The sequence below is a fragment of the Macaca mulatta genome, chromosome 9 (genome assembly GCF_049350105.2).
Source record: "Macaca mulatta isolate MMU2019108-1 chromosome 9, T2T-MMU8v2.0, whole genome shotgun sequence".
NCBI lineage: Eukaryota > Metazoa > Chordata > Mammalia > Primates > Cercopithecidae > Macaca > Macaca mulatta.
In genome coordinates, this window is record NC_133414.1 from 134,228,359 (window position 1) to 134,242,355 (window position 13,997).

At 49.0% G+C, this 13,997-nt stretch overlaps 1 protein-coding gene across 46 annotated transcripts in view; it reads left to right on the forward strand.

Annotated features, from left to right (window-relative positions):
• TACC2 (transforming acidic coiled-coil containing protein 2) overlaps window positions 1-13,997 on the forward strand; it is a 264,869-nt gene that overhangs the window by 155,272 nt on the left and 95,600 nt on the right. The window lies entirely within an intron of this gene.

The following is a 13,997-nucleotide window of genomic DNA, read 5'->3' on the forward strand; positions in this document are numbered from 1 at the left end:
GAGTAGGGAAGAGTTGATGTAGCAGAGCCTGAGGGCCATCTGCTGGCAGAATTCCCTTTTCCTTGGGGGAGGTCAGTCTTTTTCCTTTAAGGCCTTCAACTGATGGAATGAAGTCCACCCACATTATAGCAGGTAATCAGCTTGACTCAAAATCTACTGATTTAAATATTAATCTCATCTAAAAAATATCTCCACAGTGAAACTGAGACAGGTTGTATCAAATATCTGGGTTCAAAGGGCCAGCCAAGTTGACACATAAAGTGAATGATTAGAGCAAGTCTTTGGAACTCCTGTTTCCATACAAGCGGTTGGTTTTGATTATAAATCATTAAAGCCTCCTAAAGAGCATTCTTGGACAGTATTTTGTGGAAAGCCAAATGCACCTGGGTGTGCTGAGAACATCAGGCCTTAGTCCTCAGGGAGCTCCTGCTGGCTGGGAAGCATACAATGCTGAAAGCTAAGCCATGGTAGAGGGCAAGAATATAAGGGTTGCCCAAAGCGTAGACAACAGCTGCCAAACCAGAGTGTCTGAAAGTAGTAGAGAAATCAGAGGAAGGGAACATCGCCGCATGCAGATGATATTCTAGAATACTGGGTAATAGTAGGGGGGCCCAGAGCTGGACCAGAGTCTGCCTTATCTGGATGATGCCACCCAGACCATTAAACTCTTCTCTGTCCTGTATCTCCTGGCATCTCCCTGCAGCTCTGTTGGTCCTGAGTCCCAGAGGGACTTTCCATCCTTCAGATTGTTATGCATTTGTTCCACCCCTTTTGGATCCACCGCAGTGCCTGGTCTATACCATAATTCTTGGCCCAAGGACAAGGAAATGTATGGGAGGTCTGCTTTTCTGCTGATGAGATAGCACAAGCAGAGAGCAGGAACATCCCCAGGTGTTTGGGGAAACGCCCTGGGTTTGCCTTGGACATAGTAGGTGCTCAAGTAAAATGTGTTGGAGAAAAAAATACAATTACTCTTCTCAAATATTCTGCCCTTCAGTGTCTTATAAAGGTAAACATAAATCCACCATATGACCCAGCAATCTCACTTTTAGATATTTACCTATGAACAATAAAAATATATGTCTACCTAAAAACTTGTACGCATATAGTCTTCATAATTGCCCCAAATTTGAAGCAACCCAGGTATCTATCCACTGGTGAAAGGACCAACAAATTGTGGTATGTCTATGCCAAGGAATATTACCCATAAAAAGCAACAAGCTATTGATTCATGCAACTAAATTGATGAATTTCAATGTATTAGGCTAAGTGAGACAGGCTGGACTCAAAAGACGACCTTCTACATGATTCAGTCTAGATGAGATTCTGGAAAAGGAAAAACAATAAGGAATGGAAAACAGATCAGTGGGCACTGGGGGCTGGGATTTGTATTGACTACAAATGGGCATGAAGAGCTCTTTGTGGGAGTGATGGAAATGTTCTGTAAACTTTGTGGAATTATATACCTAACAAGAGTGAATTTTGCTATTTTTTGGTATGTAAGTTATACCTCTTTTTTTTTTTTTTTTTTTTTTAAAAGAACTTATCCAAGGGCTAGAGTAGATTTTTGATGAAATATAAAATAAACATTTCAACTTCCAGACCTTTTAAGCTGATGCAGTCTTAGGGTCAGAGAGCATCTCTGGTGCCTCCTGGCACCAGCAGACACAAGTGGTACCCATTTGCTCTCTGTTTTTCTTTCCAGAGGTCAGATGGGCTCACGGCTCTCAACCTGTCATAGAGGGCACACTGGGCGATCTCACCTTTAGCCCTGGAGCCCGCTGTGTGGGTTGCTTCTGAATCTCATTCCTTTACACATCTGAGCATTCAGCAACATGAATTTGGGATTACCCTCGGCCAATCACTGTGCTAGGGACAGGACTCAGAGGTCCGGAAGACAGGCACCGTCCTGCCCTCAAGGAACATCCAGTGCTGGAAGATAGACACGGAACGATCAGTTACTGGGGAGAAGTGCAGTACCCTGGGTGGATGCGACGCACAACCTCAGTCTGGGTAGCTGAGGATGGCTTCCCAGGGAAGCGACTGAGAGCTTAAGCTTTGTGGGTTTATGCGTGGGCTGGGCTGAGGGTTGCTGAAGATACTGGGAAGAGAGTAGATATTGCTGGGGAGGAACAGTACGTGCATGAACCCTGAGGTCCATCTCAAAAAAAAAAGTTATTGATATATTGATACATCTTTTTTTATAATAACTGAAGTCTATAGTTGCTATGGTTTGAGTATTGGTCACTTCCAAAACTCATGCTGAAACTTAACCCCCAATATGGCAGTATTGAGAGGTGAGGCCTTTAAGAGGTGATTGGCTTATGTGGCTCTGCACTCATGAATGGGTTAATCCATTCATGAATTAATGGATTGCTGAGTTATCATGGGGATGGGACTGGTGGCTTTATAAGAAGAGGAAAAAAGACCTGAGCTAGCGTACTCAGCCCCCTTGTTATAGGATGCCCTGAACCACCTCCAGACTCTGTAGAGCCCCACTAGCAAGAAGGCCCTCACCAGATGCAGCCCCTTGACCTTTGACTTCTCAGACTCCATAACTGTAAGAAAACAACTACTTTTCTTTATAAGTTATCCAGTTTCAGGTATTCTGCTATAAGCAACAGAAAGTGGACTAAGACAATAGTTTATTCATGTTTTCTTAGTTTTTCCCTAATGTCCTTTTTCTGTTTCAGGATCCCATCCAGGACACCACATTTCCATTTTGTTTCTGTGGGTGCCTCTTGGCTGTGGCAGTTTCTTCTTAGACTTGCCTTGTTTTTGATGACCTTGAAAGTTTTGAGTTCTGGTCAGGTATTTAGTAAGATGCCCACTATTGGAATTTGTCTGATGCTTTTCTCATGATTGGACTGGGCCTGTGGATTTTGGGAGGAATAACAGAGATCAAGTGTCACTTTCATCACATCCTATCAAGGGTACATACCATCAACATGACATATCACTGCTGACATTGACCTCAGTTGCTTGGCTGAGGTCATGTTTGTTGAGTGTCTCCACTGTAAAGTTACTTTTTTTTTTTTTTTCTGAGACAGGGTCTCACTCTGTCACCCGGGCAGGAGTGCAGTGGTACAATCTTCATTCACTGCAACCTCCACCCCAGAGGCTCAAGCGATTCTCCTGCCTCAGCCGCCTGAGTAGCTGGGATTACAGGCTCCCGCCACCACGCCTGGATAATGTATTTTTAGTGGAGTCAAGGTTTCACCATGTTGGCTAGGCTGGTCTCAAACTCCTGACCTCAAGTGATCCGCCTGCCTCGGCCTCCCACAGTGCTGGGATTACAGGCGTGAGCCACTGCACCCCACCAAGTTCCTTTTTTCCTCCCCTTTCAGTGCTGTAGTCTGTGGAAGGAAGTCACTATGTGCACACTTAAAGGGTGGAGAGTTGCGCTCCTCCTCTGTTAGGGCAGAACATCTACAGAGTTATTTAGAGTTTTTCTGTGCAGGAGATTTGTCTCTTCTCCTTCATTTATTAATTGATTCAATCATGTATTTATATTTGCATGGATTCCTGGATATTCATTTTATTCTTTGGGTTATAATCCAATACTACGTTATTTCATTGCTCTGATTGTAGCAGCTTTGGTCATGGGCTCCGTGGGCTTTCTTTTAAGAGCGTCCAGAAGCCCCAAGGCAGTCCAGTGATATGATGGGATCTGCATTGTTAAAGACCTGGCTAGCTGCCTGCCAAGACAGGAGTGGTTTTAGGATTGAGGCTCGCATTTCCTGGGGCTCCCTAACAGCTGTGGTTCCATCACCTTCAGTGTAATCTCCACCTCAACTCTCTCCACAGCTGCTTTCAACCATGGGGCCATGGCCTGGGTCCAGGGATCCAATAAACCGTGTTTTTTTCCCTTTGGATGAGTTCCTGGAGGTTTTCAAAGCAAGTTTCAAAAATGTTAGCTTGAACATTTCATTTCACTGAAATGGAAGTCGTTACTCACCCAGCCTGAGCCAGAATTTTTTTTTTTTTTTTTTTTTTTTTAAGGCGGAGTTTCGCTCTTGTAGCCCAGGCTGGAGTGCAGTGGCGTGATCTCTTCTCACTGCAACTTCCACCAGCCGGGTTCAAGCAATTCTCCTGCCTCAGCCTGCTGAGTAGCTGGGATTATAGGCACCCGCCACCACACCTGGCTAATTTTTGTATTTTTAGTAGAGATAGGGTTTCACCATGTTGGCCAGGCTGGTCTTGAACTCCTGACCTCAGGTGATCCGACCGCCTCAGCCTCCCAAACTGCTGGGATTGTAGGCGTGAGCCACCATGCCCAGCCCTGGGTCAGAATTTGAGGTCCTGGTTGGAGTCTTGATTTGGAAATACATCCTCCATGGGTTCCCGTCTCTAGCCGGGCATCTCCTGTTGGAGCCAGTGTGCCTTCTGGGTGTTATGCACAGGCAGCTGCAGTGCCCACCACATCTGTGGCTTTGTCTTCTCTCTTTGGGCTTGGAGGGGAGCAGCGAGGCAGTGAGACCTGGTGGATTGACAAAGAAAGCCCAGGGCACATCTTATTACAGAATCGACAGATGCTCTGTTCTTGCAGACATGCTGGGTGACTTCCTGCTGCCTCTTCCTGCTTCTCACGGCTGCTGTGGAAACGATGACACAATCCCACATTTCCAGTGCAAATGGCTTTTCTCCAGGAGTTTTCACACTCCCCTCCCCCCACTCTGATTGGTAATCATTAGGCTATAGGCCTTGGGGAAAACAGATGTGACTTAGGGAGAAAAGCGAGGTTCTGGGAAGGAGAGAGAGCTTCAAGTCTCTGCCTCCCAACCCTGCCTGGGAGGGAGACCATTGCTGCAGTGACCACGATTCTGATGGGCCTTCCTTTCCCCTCCAGTGTAGCCTGAGGCCTTGTGGGGTCAGCAGGTCACCCTGGCTTTTCCAGAGCTATCAGCTCTTTGGAGAGCAGTACGAGGCTGAAGTCAGGCGAGGGGTCTGATGATAAGAATTTGCAGGAATACAAGTTGAAAGCCCTAACCTCACCAAGGCAGCCACAGCTGACCTCTGGGGGCTTGTGGCAAAGAGCCTGCTGTGTTGGACATGAGCTGAGTGGGTGTGCGTGTGAGCCCACGCAAGCATCATCTCTGTTCAGAGTTGGCCTGTCACTCCCTACTGCGGACAGCTGTCCCCTAGGAATTGGTGACTTGGAAACCTGGCCAAGGGCTGTCTGGATAGACCCAGGAGAAACGGGATGGGAGAAGCCGCTGAGCTTCTTGCAGGGAGGAAGCTGGATCCCTGGTGCTGGGCAGGAGGCCCAGCAGACACCCCTTGAGAAAATGCTGCCCTGAGCTGCAGCCTGTGTCGGCTGCGGCCTTGGCTCTTCCTTCCGGCTTTCCTGTGAGGTGCCCCCACACTCCTGGCACCACCCGCCCTCGGCAGCCTGCCCCGAATTGCTCCCTTCCCTCTGTCAACACTTCTCCAAGACCCGAGAGTTCTTCCTGCGCAGGAGGGGAAGGGCAGAAACCTCCCCATTCCCTCCACCCGAGTTAGAGAAGTCAGCCCTTTGGAAAACCTGATGCATCTTCACTCTGGAGCCAGTTCGCCAGCCCGCTCCCAGCCCGCTCCCCGGCGCGGCACTGTGCCTTGTAGGCGGGGTGCGGATGAGCCTCTTGGCCTCACGAGGGAAAGGGGCTGGGTTATTGGGCTGAGGGTCTCTGGGGATTAGATTCTGTGCTGACCAAACTGGGCCCTCGTGGCATCATTCCTTCGTTACGCAGGTCGAGTTTCCATTGTTCTTTGGCTTCTAAGGCCCACTGGGTCCAGGGCAGACAGCACAACTACCCGGAGCCACGTCACCGGCCGGTGAGACGCGCGGGGGCATCGATGGTATCCCGGCGCCTGCTCAGTCTCCGTAATGTGAGCTGCAGCGGAGCGGGCGCTGGGCCCGCCGGCCGGCTTCAGCCTGAGGAGCAGGAGCAGAGGGCGTCAGTTAGACTGTGGCCTCCTCAGTCCTGTGGGCCCAGGTCTGCAGTTCTTTTCTTTCTTCTGGTAGGGGAGGGGAAGGAGAGCCGTCAGCAGCGGGGCTCCTTGGCCCTACTCTGGGGGCACAGCTGGGAGAAGCTGCAAAGCTTCAGCTTGTGACGCCATCTGGGCTGCAGTCCCACGGCCCCTAGAGCAGCTGGGAAGGGGATCCCGCCCCGAAGTGGGGCTCAGGGAGGAACATATGGGCAGGAGTCTGAGAGCGTGGCTGGACACGCTCAGCTCAGCACTGCTGGGTGGAAGGTTCCAAGGCAGTGTGGGGTCCCTTCTTGCCCTGAATAGGGGCAGCTGAGGCCAGGAGCCCACCCTCCTCCCCCAGCATGGCTGCCCAGGGACGGCCCTCGGCTGCCACTTGATGGTTTAGGTGCTTGCACTCCAGGAGGCTGCGTTCCTTCCAAGCCAAATGCGCACTCTCGAGCCCTCAGACCCAGTGGAGGTGCAGAAAGAGAGGTGACCAGGAGACGGCCGGTCACAGAGTGCCCCAAAGGAGGTAGAGAAATAGACCCCCAAACCAAGGGAGGCAGGGCCCAGGGAGGTGGGGTGGGGTGGGATATGGTACGAGCATGTGTGGCTCGGGACTCCACCTTGCCGGAGTGCCGCCCCGTGTTGATGAGTCAGTTTCTTTAACACTTGGCTGGCAGGAGAAGGCCCTGCTGAGCACTGGAGTCTGGGTGGAGTCAGGCAGTATTCCTCGGTCCTCTCTTCTCCTTTGTTTGCATTTTTTGATCCTGCCAGCCAGCGTCTCAGCAGATACATCCCGGTTGATTCTGTGCCACGGACTATTCAGAATGTGGCGCAGGGGAAGGAGCATGAAGTTGGAAAGACATGCCTATTTACCAGCTGTGTGATGTGGTGTAAGTTACTTGACTACTCTGAGCCTTGGTTTACCCATCTTTAAGGTGGGGCTAGTGGTACCCACCTCTTGGGGGTTATTGTGAGTTGTAAATATACATGAAGAATGTAGCTCAGTGTTTGACAAGTAGGAGGCACTGAATTCACATTCCCCCTGCTCTCAGCAGTGATGGGGAAAAGGAAGCAGACAGACAGCTGTTCTGGAAACAGAAAAATACAACATGATAAACTTAGCATAATACAACATGATAAACTCTCCAACAGAGCTGAGAACAAAAGACCTCAAGAGAAGGGAGCACCTGACTCTGCCTGGAGAAGTTGGGAGGGCTTCCCAGAGGAGGCAGCATCACCACTGAGTTTTACAACATGACTAGGTGTTTGCTGAGAGTAAAGAAGGGCAAAAGTGCTTCAGGGAAGAGGAACCAAATGTGCCAAAGCTTGGGGTGTGGCGAGGCCCAGCAGATTCAGGCAACAGGTCAGGGAGGAACTGAAGGGACTGGAGGGAGGTACAGCAGTCTTGGACAGAGCAGCAGGGTGAGCAACCAAGGTGGCCATAGTCCTCAGATTTAGAGGGGCCTGCAGCTGGACTGGGGAGTTTGCTGGTGCCCAAGAAGTGCAAAGAAACATGTCTTCTCTTTTCAAGCAGGGAAGAGTCAGGGTGGAATTTAGTTTGGGGAAATACCTCTGGTGGTGAGGAGGAGGGTGGGTGCAGGAGAGGCCAGAGGTCAGAGGGCCTTGTGGAAGTTGTTACTGTGGTCCAGGTGGGAGACAGTGGTGGCCTGAATTAAAGCAGTGGCCATGGGGATGGAGGGGACCTGGGTCTGTCTTTGTGCCTTGCATTCATCCATTCACCAACATTGATTGAGCATTTGCTCTGTGCAAGGTTGCAGGCAGGTGCTGGGGATACAGTGGTGACCCTGCAACGTGGGCCACACTATGTCTGAGGGTGACACTGCAGAGATGACTACTCCCAGGCTGGGCTGTGGCTGGGCAGGGGCTCGGTGGGACAAGTTGCCCAGGGCTTCGGGCTTGGCACCAGCATTTCCTCCCCTTACTGCCCAAGGCTGGGGCCCAGGGCAAGGGGTGTAATTCCCCATGTGGTTCCACCAAACATGGAGACCTTGGAGTATTCTCCTGGGCTAAGAGGCAAGGGATGGTGGCTCTTTGGGGATGACTTGCCCACCTTGTGCCCCACCTTGGTGTCCCTGCTCCCATCTCTGTGTAAATACTATCTCACTGAGCATCATTTCCTGGCTTTGCAGAAAGAATTATAGGGTCCTGCCTGCCTTTCTTGGGTTTAGATAATGGGGCTGAAAGCCGATGAACAAAATCAGAATGATTTCTTAAAGAGGGATGGAAGATCAAACAACAACAACAAAAAGAAATAAGCAAACAAAAATGAAAGGGGGAAGTCTTCCAGGTTGGAGGACCTGCAGCCTGGCCAGAGTGGCTTTGCTGAAACCACAGGGAGAAGCTTAACATTGTGGCCAGTACACACGTACTAACCCCATGTGTGTCCATGATTGACATGGAACGTCCCTTACTTGGTGGGCTGCAGTGATACTCTATTCCATTCCATAAACGTGTGTTGACATGGCTGACTTGATGATATGATTCCCTGGTGCATTGTCCCTGCTTCATTTCCAAGAGGAGGCAGCTTGTCCCGAGGTTGGCACGTGGTACCTGCAGTGCCTCTGCCAACACAGCCTGAGACATCTGTCCAGACTGACGTAGTTGGGGAAGTGGGCTGAGCCGTCCTGCATCCTCACTCTCTGTGGCCGGAACACTGACTGTTGCAGCGCTGTTTGGCAGGACTCAGGGTGGGAGCTGGGACCTTGTGGAGAAAGGATGGAGAGCAACGTAATAGGCTGTGGCTGGGATTGGGTTTCAGGTTCTCCCTGGAGCATCACAGAGTGGCTGTAGTTTTCTTACTTCCTTTTTGTGATGACATCTGGCCTTTATTGAGTACTTTCTGTGTACCAGGCACTGAGAGCCATGCATTTGATATATATTTCTTTCTTTTTTTTTTGAGACGGAGTCTCACTTGCTCTGTCTCCCAGGCTGGAGTGCAGTGGTGTGATCTCGGCTTACTGCAGCCTCTGCTTCCTGGGTTCAGGCGATTCTCCTGCCTCAGCATCTTGAGTAGGTGGGATTACAGGTGTAGGTCACCACGCCTGGCTCCGTTTTGTATTTTTAGTAAAGGCAGAGTTTCACCATGTTGGCCTAGCTGGTCTCAAACTCCTGACATTAGGTGGTCCTCCCACCTCCCAAAGTGCTGGGATTACAGGCATGAGCCATAGCGCCTGGCCCGATACATATTTCATCTCATTTAATGTGTGTAACAGCCCTGTCAGGGAGATATTCTTACTGTGCCCATTTTATAGATGGGACAACTGAAGCCCAGCAAAGTCAGAACACTGGCTGAGGTCCCAAGCTCTGAGGCCAAAGCTGTGGCGGGAACCATTTGGGTTGGGTCCTCTCATATCTGTGGACTCCTCCAGGGAGCCCTCCAGCCTCTAACTCCTCTGCCTGATTGAAGACCTCGGGCCTGGGGTCTCAGAGATGCTGTGAGAGTCAGTGAAGCAGGGACACCAAGTCCTCCTTGGGCCAATGTGATTTCTTGTTTTTTTCACAAAACAGCCACAGCAGCAGCCACAGCTAAACATGTATTGAGCACTTGTTGTATGCCTGGCACTGCAGTACCTCGGGCTTTTTCACATATTATCTCATTTAAACCTTGCAACCTCCATGTCATGGAAGAGGAACTGTTATTATTTTCATTGCACAGATGAGAAAACGGAAGCACAGAGGCCTAATAACTTGTCAGGGTCAGCTTAAGGATGCCAGTGAGTGAAAAATGTCCCTTGCTTTCTATTCATCTTTTTGACCTAAGTGTCTGAGGAAGAGAGTTTAATTCAAACCTTATTGCCGAGCACCCAACCTGTCTTCCTCCCCCCGGCCCCCCAATCACAAAAACAAACAAGATCCGCCGCTAGGGAGATTGTTGAGGTCAGGGAGACTGGGGAACTGGCTCTGGGCTCTGCATGTGGTACCTGGGGTCTCTTTGCAGCCCTGGAAGGGCTCATCCTAGGGAGGACCTCCTTGAGTTGCCTTCAGCCCTGGCCTCAGCTGGAAACAGTTTGGATGGTTGCCTTTCTCCTCTGTGTCTGCAAGTACAGCTCTGTCTACCCATTTCTCCATACCCCCATAGTTATTGAGGGCTTCCAAGGGCCTGATGCCGGGCGAGGCTCCCTCTTGGAGCCAAACTTGCTGCTGCTAGGACAAAGGAGCCGTCACATACTGGGGCATGGGTGTGTGTATAAAGTGGGTTTAAGATCATAGGTACAGGCCGGGCGCGGTGGCTCAAGCCTGTAATCCCAGCACTTTGGGAGGCCGAGACGGGCGGATCACGAGGTCAGGAGATCGAGACCATCCTGGCTAACACGGTGAAACCCCATCTCTACTAAAAAATACAAAAAACTAGCCGGGCGAAGTGGCGGGCGCCTGTGGTCCCAGCTACTCGGGAGGCTGAGGCAGGAGAATGGCGTAAACCCGGGAGGCGGAGCTTGCAGTGAGCTGAGATCCGGCCACTGCACTCCAGCCTGGGCGACAGAGCCAGACTCAGTCTCAAAAAAAAAAAAAAAAAAAAAAAAAAAAGATCATAGGTACAGGTAGGTTCCGAGGCAGGCAGTCACTGCACAGGGGAAATGCTTATGCGAAGTAGCAACCCTTCATGTCTTCCTGGTGTAATAGTTTAAAGAGATGCAGAAAAATATGTAAATATGCCATGCATTTATTTTTGCCAAACTGATGCCTAATAGCCTCTGCAAGCTATTAGAAAACCTTGTCATGCCTGTGTCCTGTTCTCTCTCACAACAATTCCTCAGCTCAGCAAAGATGAAGCAGGAATTTGGTCAGTCTGTTGTCACAGGAAGATTTTCTTCCCATGTACACATCAACTGCTAAAGATCTGAGAATTTAGGAAAAACAATCTCTTATCTTCAGACACAATTATATATTAATTGCAGCTGGCCACAGTTAGGCAGGATGTAGAGGGAATTATACCGACAGGGCCTCTCAGATGGTTATGGAAAAAGGGAAATATTTTTAGGGCTTGCTAACACACATGCAGGCGCACACACACCCACCCACGCGGACACGCTCATTCACTTACTCTGCCCACGGACTTTATGCTATCAATAGATGCTCATGGATGCTATTTCTGTCCTGGCTTTCTGGATTTCTGTTCCTTCATGGAGCCTTGAGTCAGCAGTTCTGATCCTCAGCGCCTGGTTTTTGCTGCCTGGCTCACAAGTAGGGCAGCCCTATGCCAGGTCTGTCTCGACTGCTGCCGGCAGGCGTGGGAAGAAATTTACCCCAGATGCTGCAAATTCACCCCAGGGCAGTCACAGGTAGCCGCTGTCTCTGCTCAAAATGAGGGAAGGATGGAGAGGCGTGGAGGTTCTGCCTTTGCTTTCTGTACTTTCATCTTGGAAGCATCTCCACCACTGGGCCACTGAGGGGAGCCCCTCCCACCACAGAGACGTAGATCCGCCCTTCCCAACCTGCTTCTCCAGTCTGGACTCAGAAACCAGCTTTGCTGTTGATTTTGGCAGCTGGGAGACCCCATCTCTGTTTACACCCAAATGTTTTCTTTAAAAGGCCTTTTATTCCTAGTACAAAGTAGCCTCTAAAACCAGTGACTTTAAACTGTAGAGGAACTCAGTGGATTAACACATCAGCATTCAAACCAAATGCAATATTAAGCCTCTTTAAACAAGAACCAGAATATTTTTGTGGTGCTTACTGAATTTTCTGTTCTTCCTGGAAATAGTTTCCCGAGAAGAAAGATGTATACCACTGGTTATGTTTTTGATCCTAGACAGATGCAGTCACCTGGCTTAGGTGAGAGCGTTGGCTCTATCTTCCCAGGTTTAGAATGGAACTGGGCTTTACTTCGAAGTAGCAGCCTGAACTTTAGAGGTTGAGATTTTATTTGGCCACGTGTCTGCTGTGGGCCACCCTCTTGATTTTCGCCTGTGATCTTAAACCCAGTTTATAAAGGTAGTTACAGGAAGGACATCTGGTTTTCTGAAGGAAACTGTTAACTGAGAAAGGCCACTTAAAATGAGTCCACTTAATAAATCAAAAGTTTTATGGTAATAGTGGGAAAAACTTTTTTTTCGTTTTGTTTTTGAGATGGAGTCTCAGTCTGTCACCCAGGCTGGAGGACAGTGGTGCGATCTCGGCTCACTGCAAGCTCCGCCTCCCAGGTTCACGCCATTCTCCTGTCTCAGCCTCCCCAGTAGCTGGGACTACAGGCGCCCGCCACCTCGCCCGACTAATTTTTTGTATTTTTAGTAGAGACGGGGTTTCACCATGTTAGCTAGGATGGTCTCCATCTCCTGACCTCGTGATCTACCCACCTTGGCCTCCCAAAGTGCTGGGATTACAGGCGTGAGCCACCGTGCCCAGCCAGTAGTACAAAAAACGTTTTTAAGACTTCACTCTGAAAAGAAATGAAAAATTATGAAAATGATTTTATTTTATATTTAACAAAATGTAGATTTTAATGGTAACCACATGTTAATGCTTAGAATGAACAAAGGATTTGGGCAGATGTTTTGTTTTTGTTTTTGTTTTTGTTTGCCAGATTTTCAATGCTGCATATTCTTCACTTCACACCTCACTTCAGCTTAAGCAACAGGGTTGCTCTTTCGTAAACAGTTCCGAGGGCTTCTCTCGGTTCTTTCATCTTCACGTTCTCTCTTTGAAGCCACCTTCTGCCCTCATCCTGGCTGAGTTTCTCTTCTTCAGTTGCTCACAGGTCTGACTGTGCCAGCTGCCCTTTCTTATAGCTTTGGGTAGGTTTTGAGCAATTCTCTGGTGTCACTTTAATTGACTCCATGACATCCTCCTTCTTCTTCCAGGTTTGCAGTTTTGCTTTCAGGTTGTTGGCACTGTATATTTGCTCCTTCAATCAGCAAGAGACTGCCAAAGACCAGACTTGTGAGGACATGACTGGGTGCAGTGTCTCACGTCTGTAGTCCCAGCACTTTGGGAGGAGAAGGTGGGTGGATCACTTGAGCCCAGGAGTTCGAGACCAGCTTAAGCAACATAGTAAGACCACATCTCTACAAAAATTACAAAAAATTGGCCAGGCATGGTGGCACATGCCTGTGGTCCCAGCTACTCAGGAGACTAAGGTGGGAGGATCGCTTGAGCCCAGGAGGTCGAGGCTGCAGTGAGCTGAGATTGCGCCATCGTACTCCAGCCTGGGTGACAGAGTGAGACCCTGTCTCAAATAAAATACAGTAAAATAGACTTGTGAAGACAGGAGGAGCATGTGAGGGAGGATCAAGTCTATAAATGGTTACTTTGTTGATGACGTTGTCCTAATGCTGCCCTTTGTGTTCTCTTATGTAACCTTGTTAGCATGGAAACTTGAGTGGTGGGGACCCTTAGTGTAGGATAGGGGGACTAGAAACGCATCCTGGGAACTTTGTAGTTTTTGGATTTTGTTGATTGCCAGGAGAGCTGAGGAGCCCCTGCCGTGCTTGCTGACATAGCTCTATGGAAGAATATTGTATTGGTGGGAGGATATTGTTGAAGGCATCAGTCATCATGTACGTACAGTCACCTGGTGAAGGGCTTGTGGGAGAATGCATGTTCAGAAAGTCACAACAGAAGCTGCTCATCCGTGGGATGGTCTTTTTTTTGTTTTTTTAACCTGTCGGATTTTGTGAATCATGTAACTGGTCATAGTTGTTGCCCTTTTTGCTTTGGCTGTTGGGAAACTTAGAGCCAGACTCCTACCCCACTCCTGCAAGAGCTTACGTCAGTACTTCCAGGCTCACCTCACTCCCTCTGGCTTTTACCCACCTTTTCTTCCTGTATTTTCTTTGTTCTCTTGAATTGTGAGCTTAAGTCCTTTTTGACATTAGGTAGGGTATATTCTCTCAAAAGCTACCTCATGAGTGTCTCCTACGATTTCCATCTCAAAAGAGTGGAACTATCAAGCCAGCAATGATGTGTTTAAGAAAAAGAGGGCTGAATTAATTTGATAAAGAAAGGAAGATTTTGAGAATTCAGTCTTTTTGAACATGGTATTTGTGTTACTGATTTTTTTTTTCATATGTGATGAGAATTCTTAA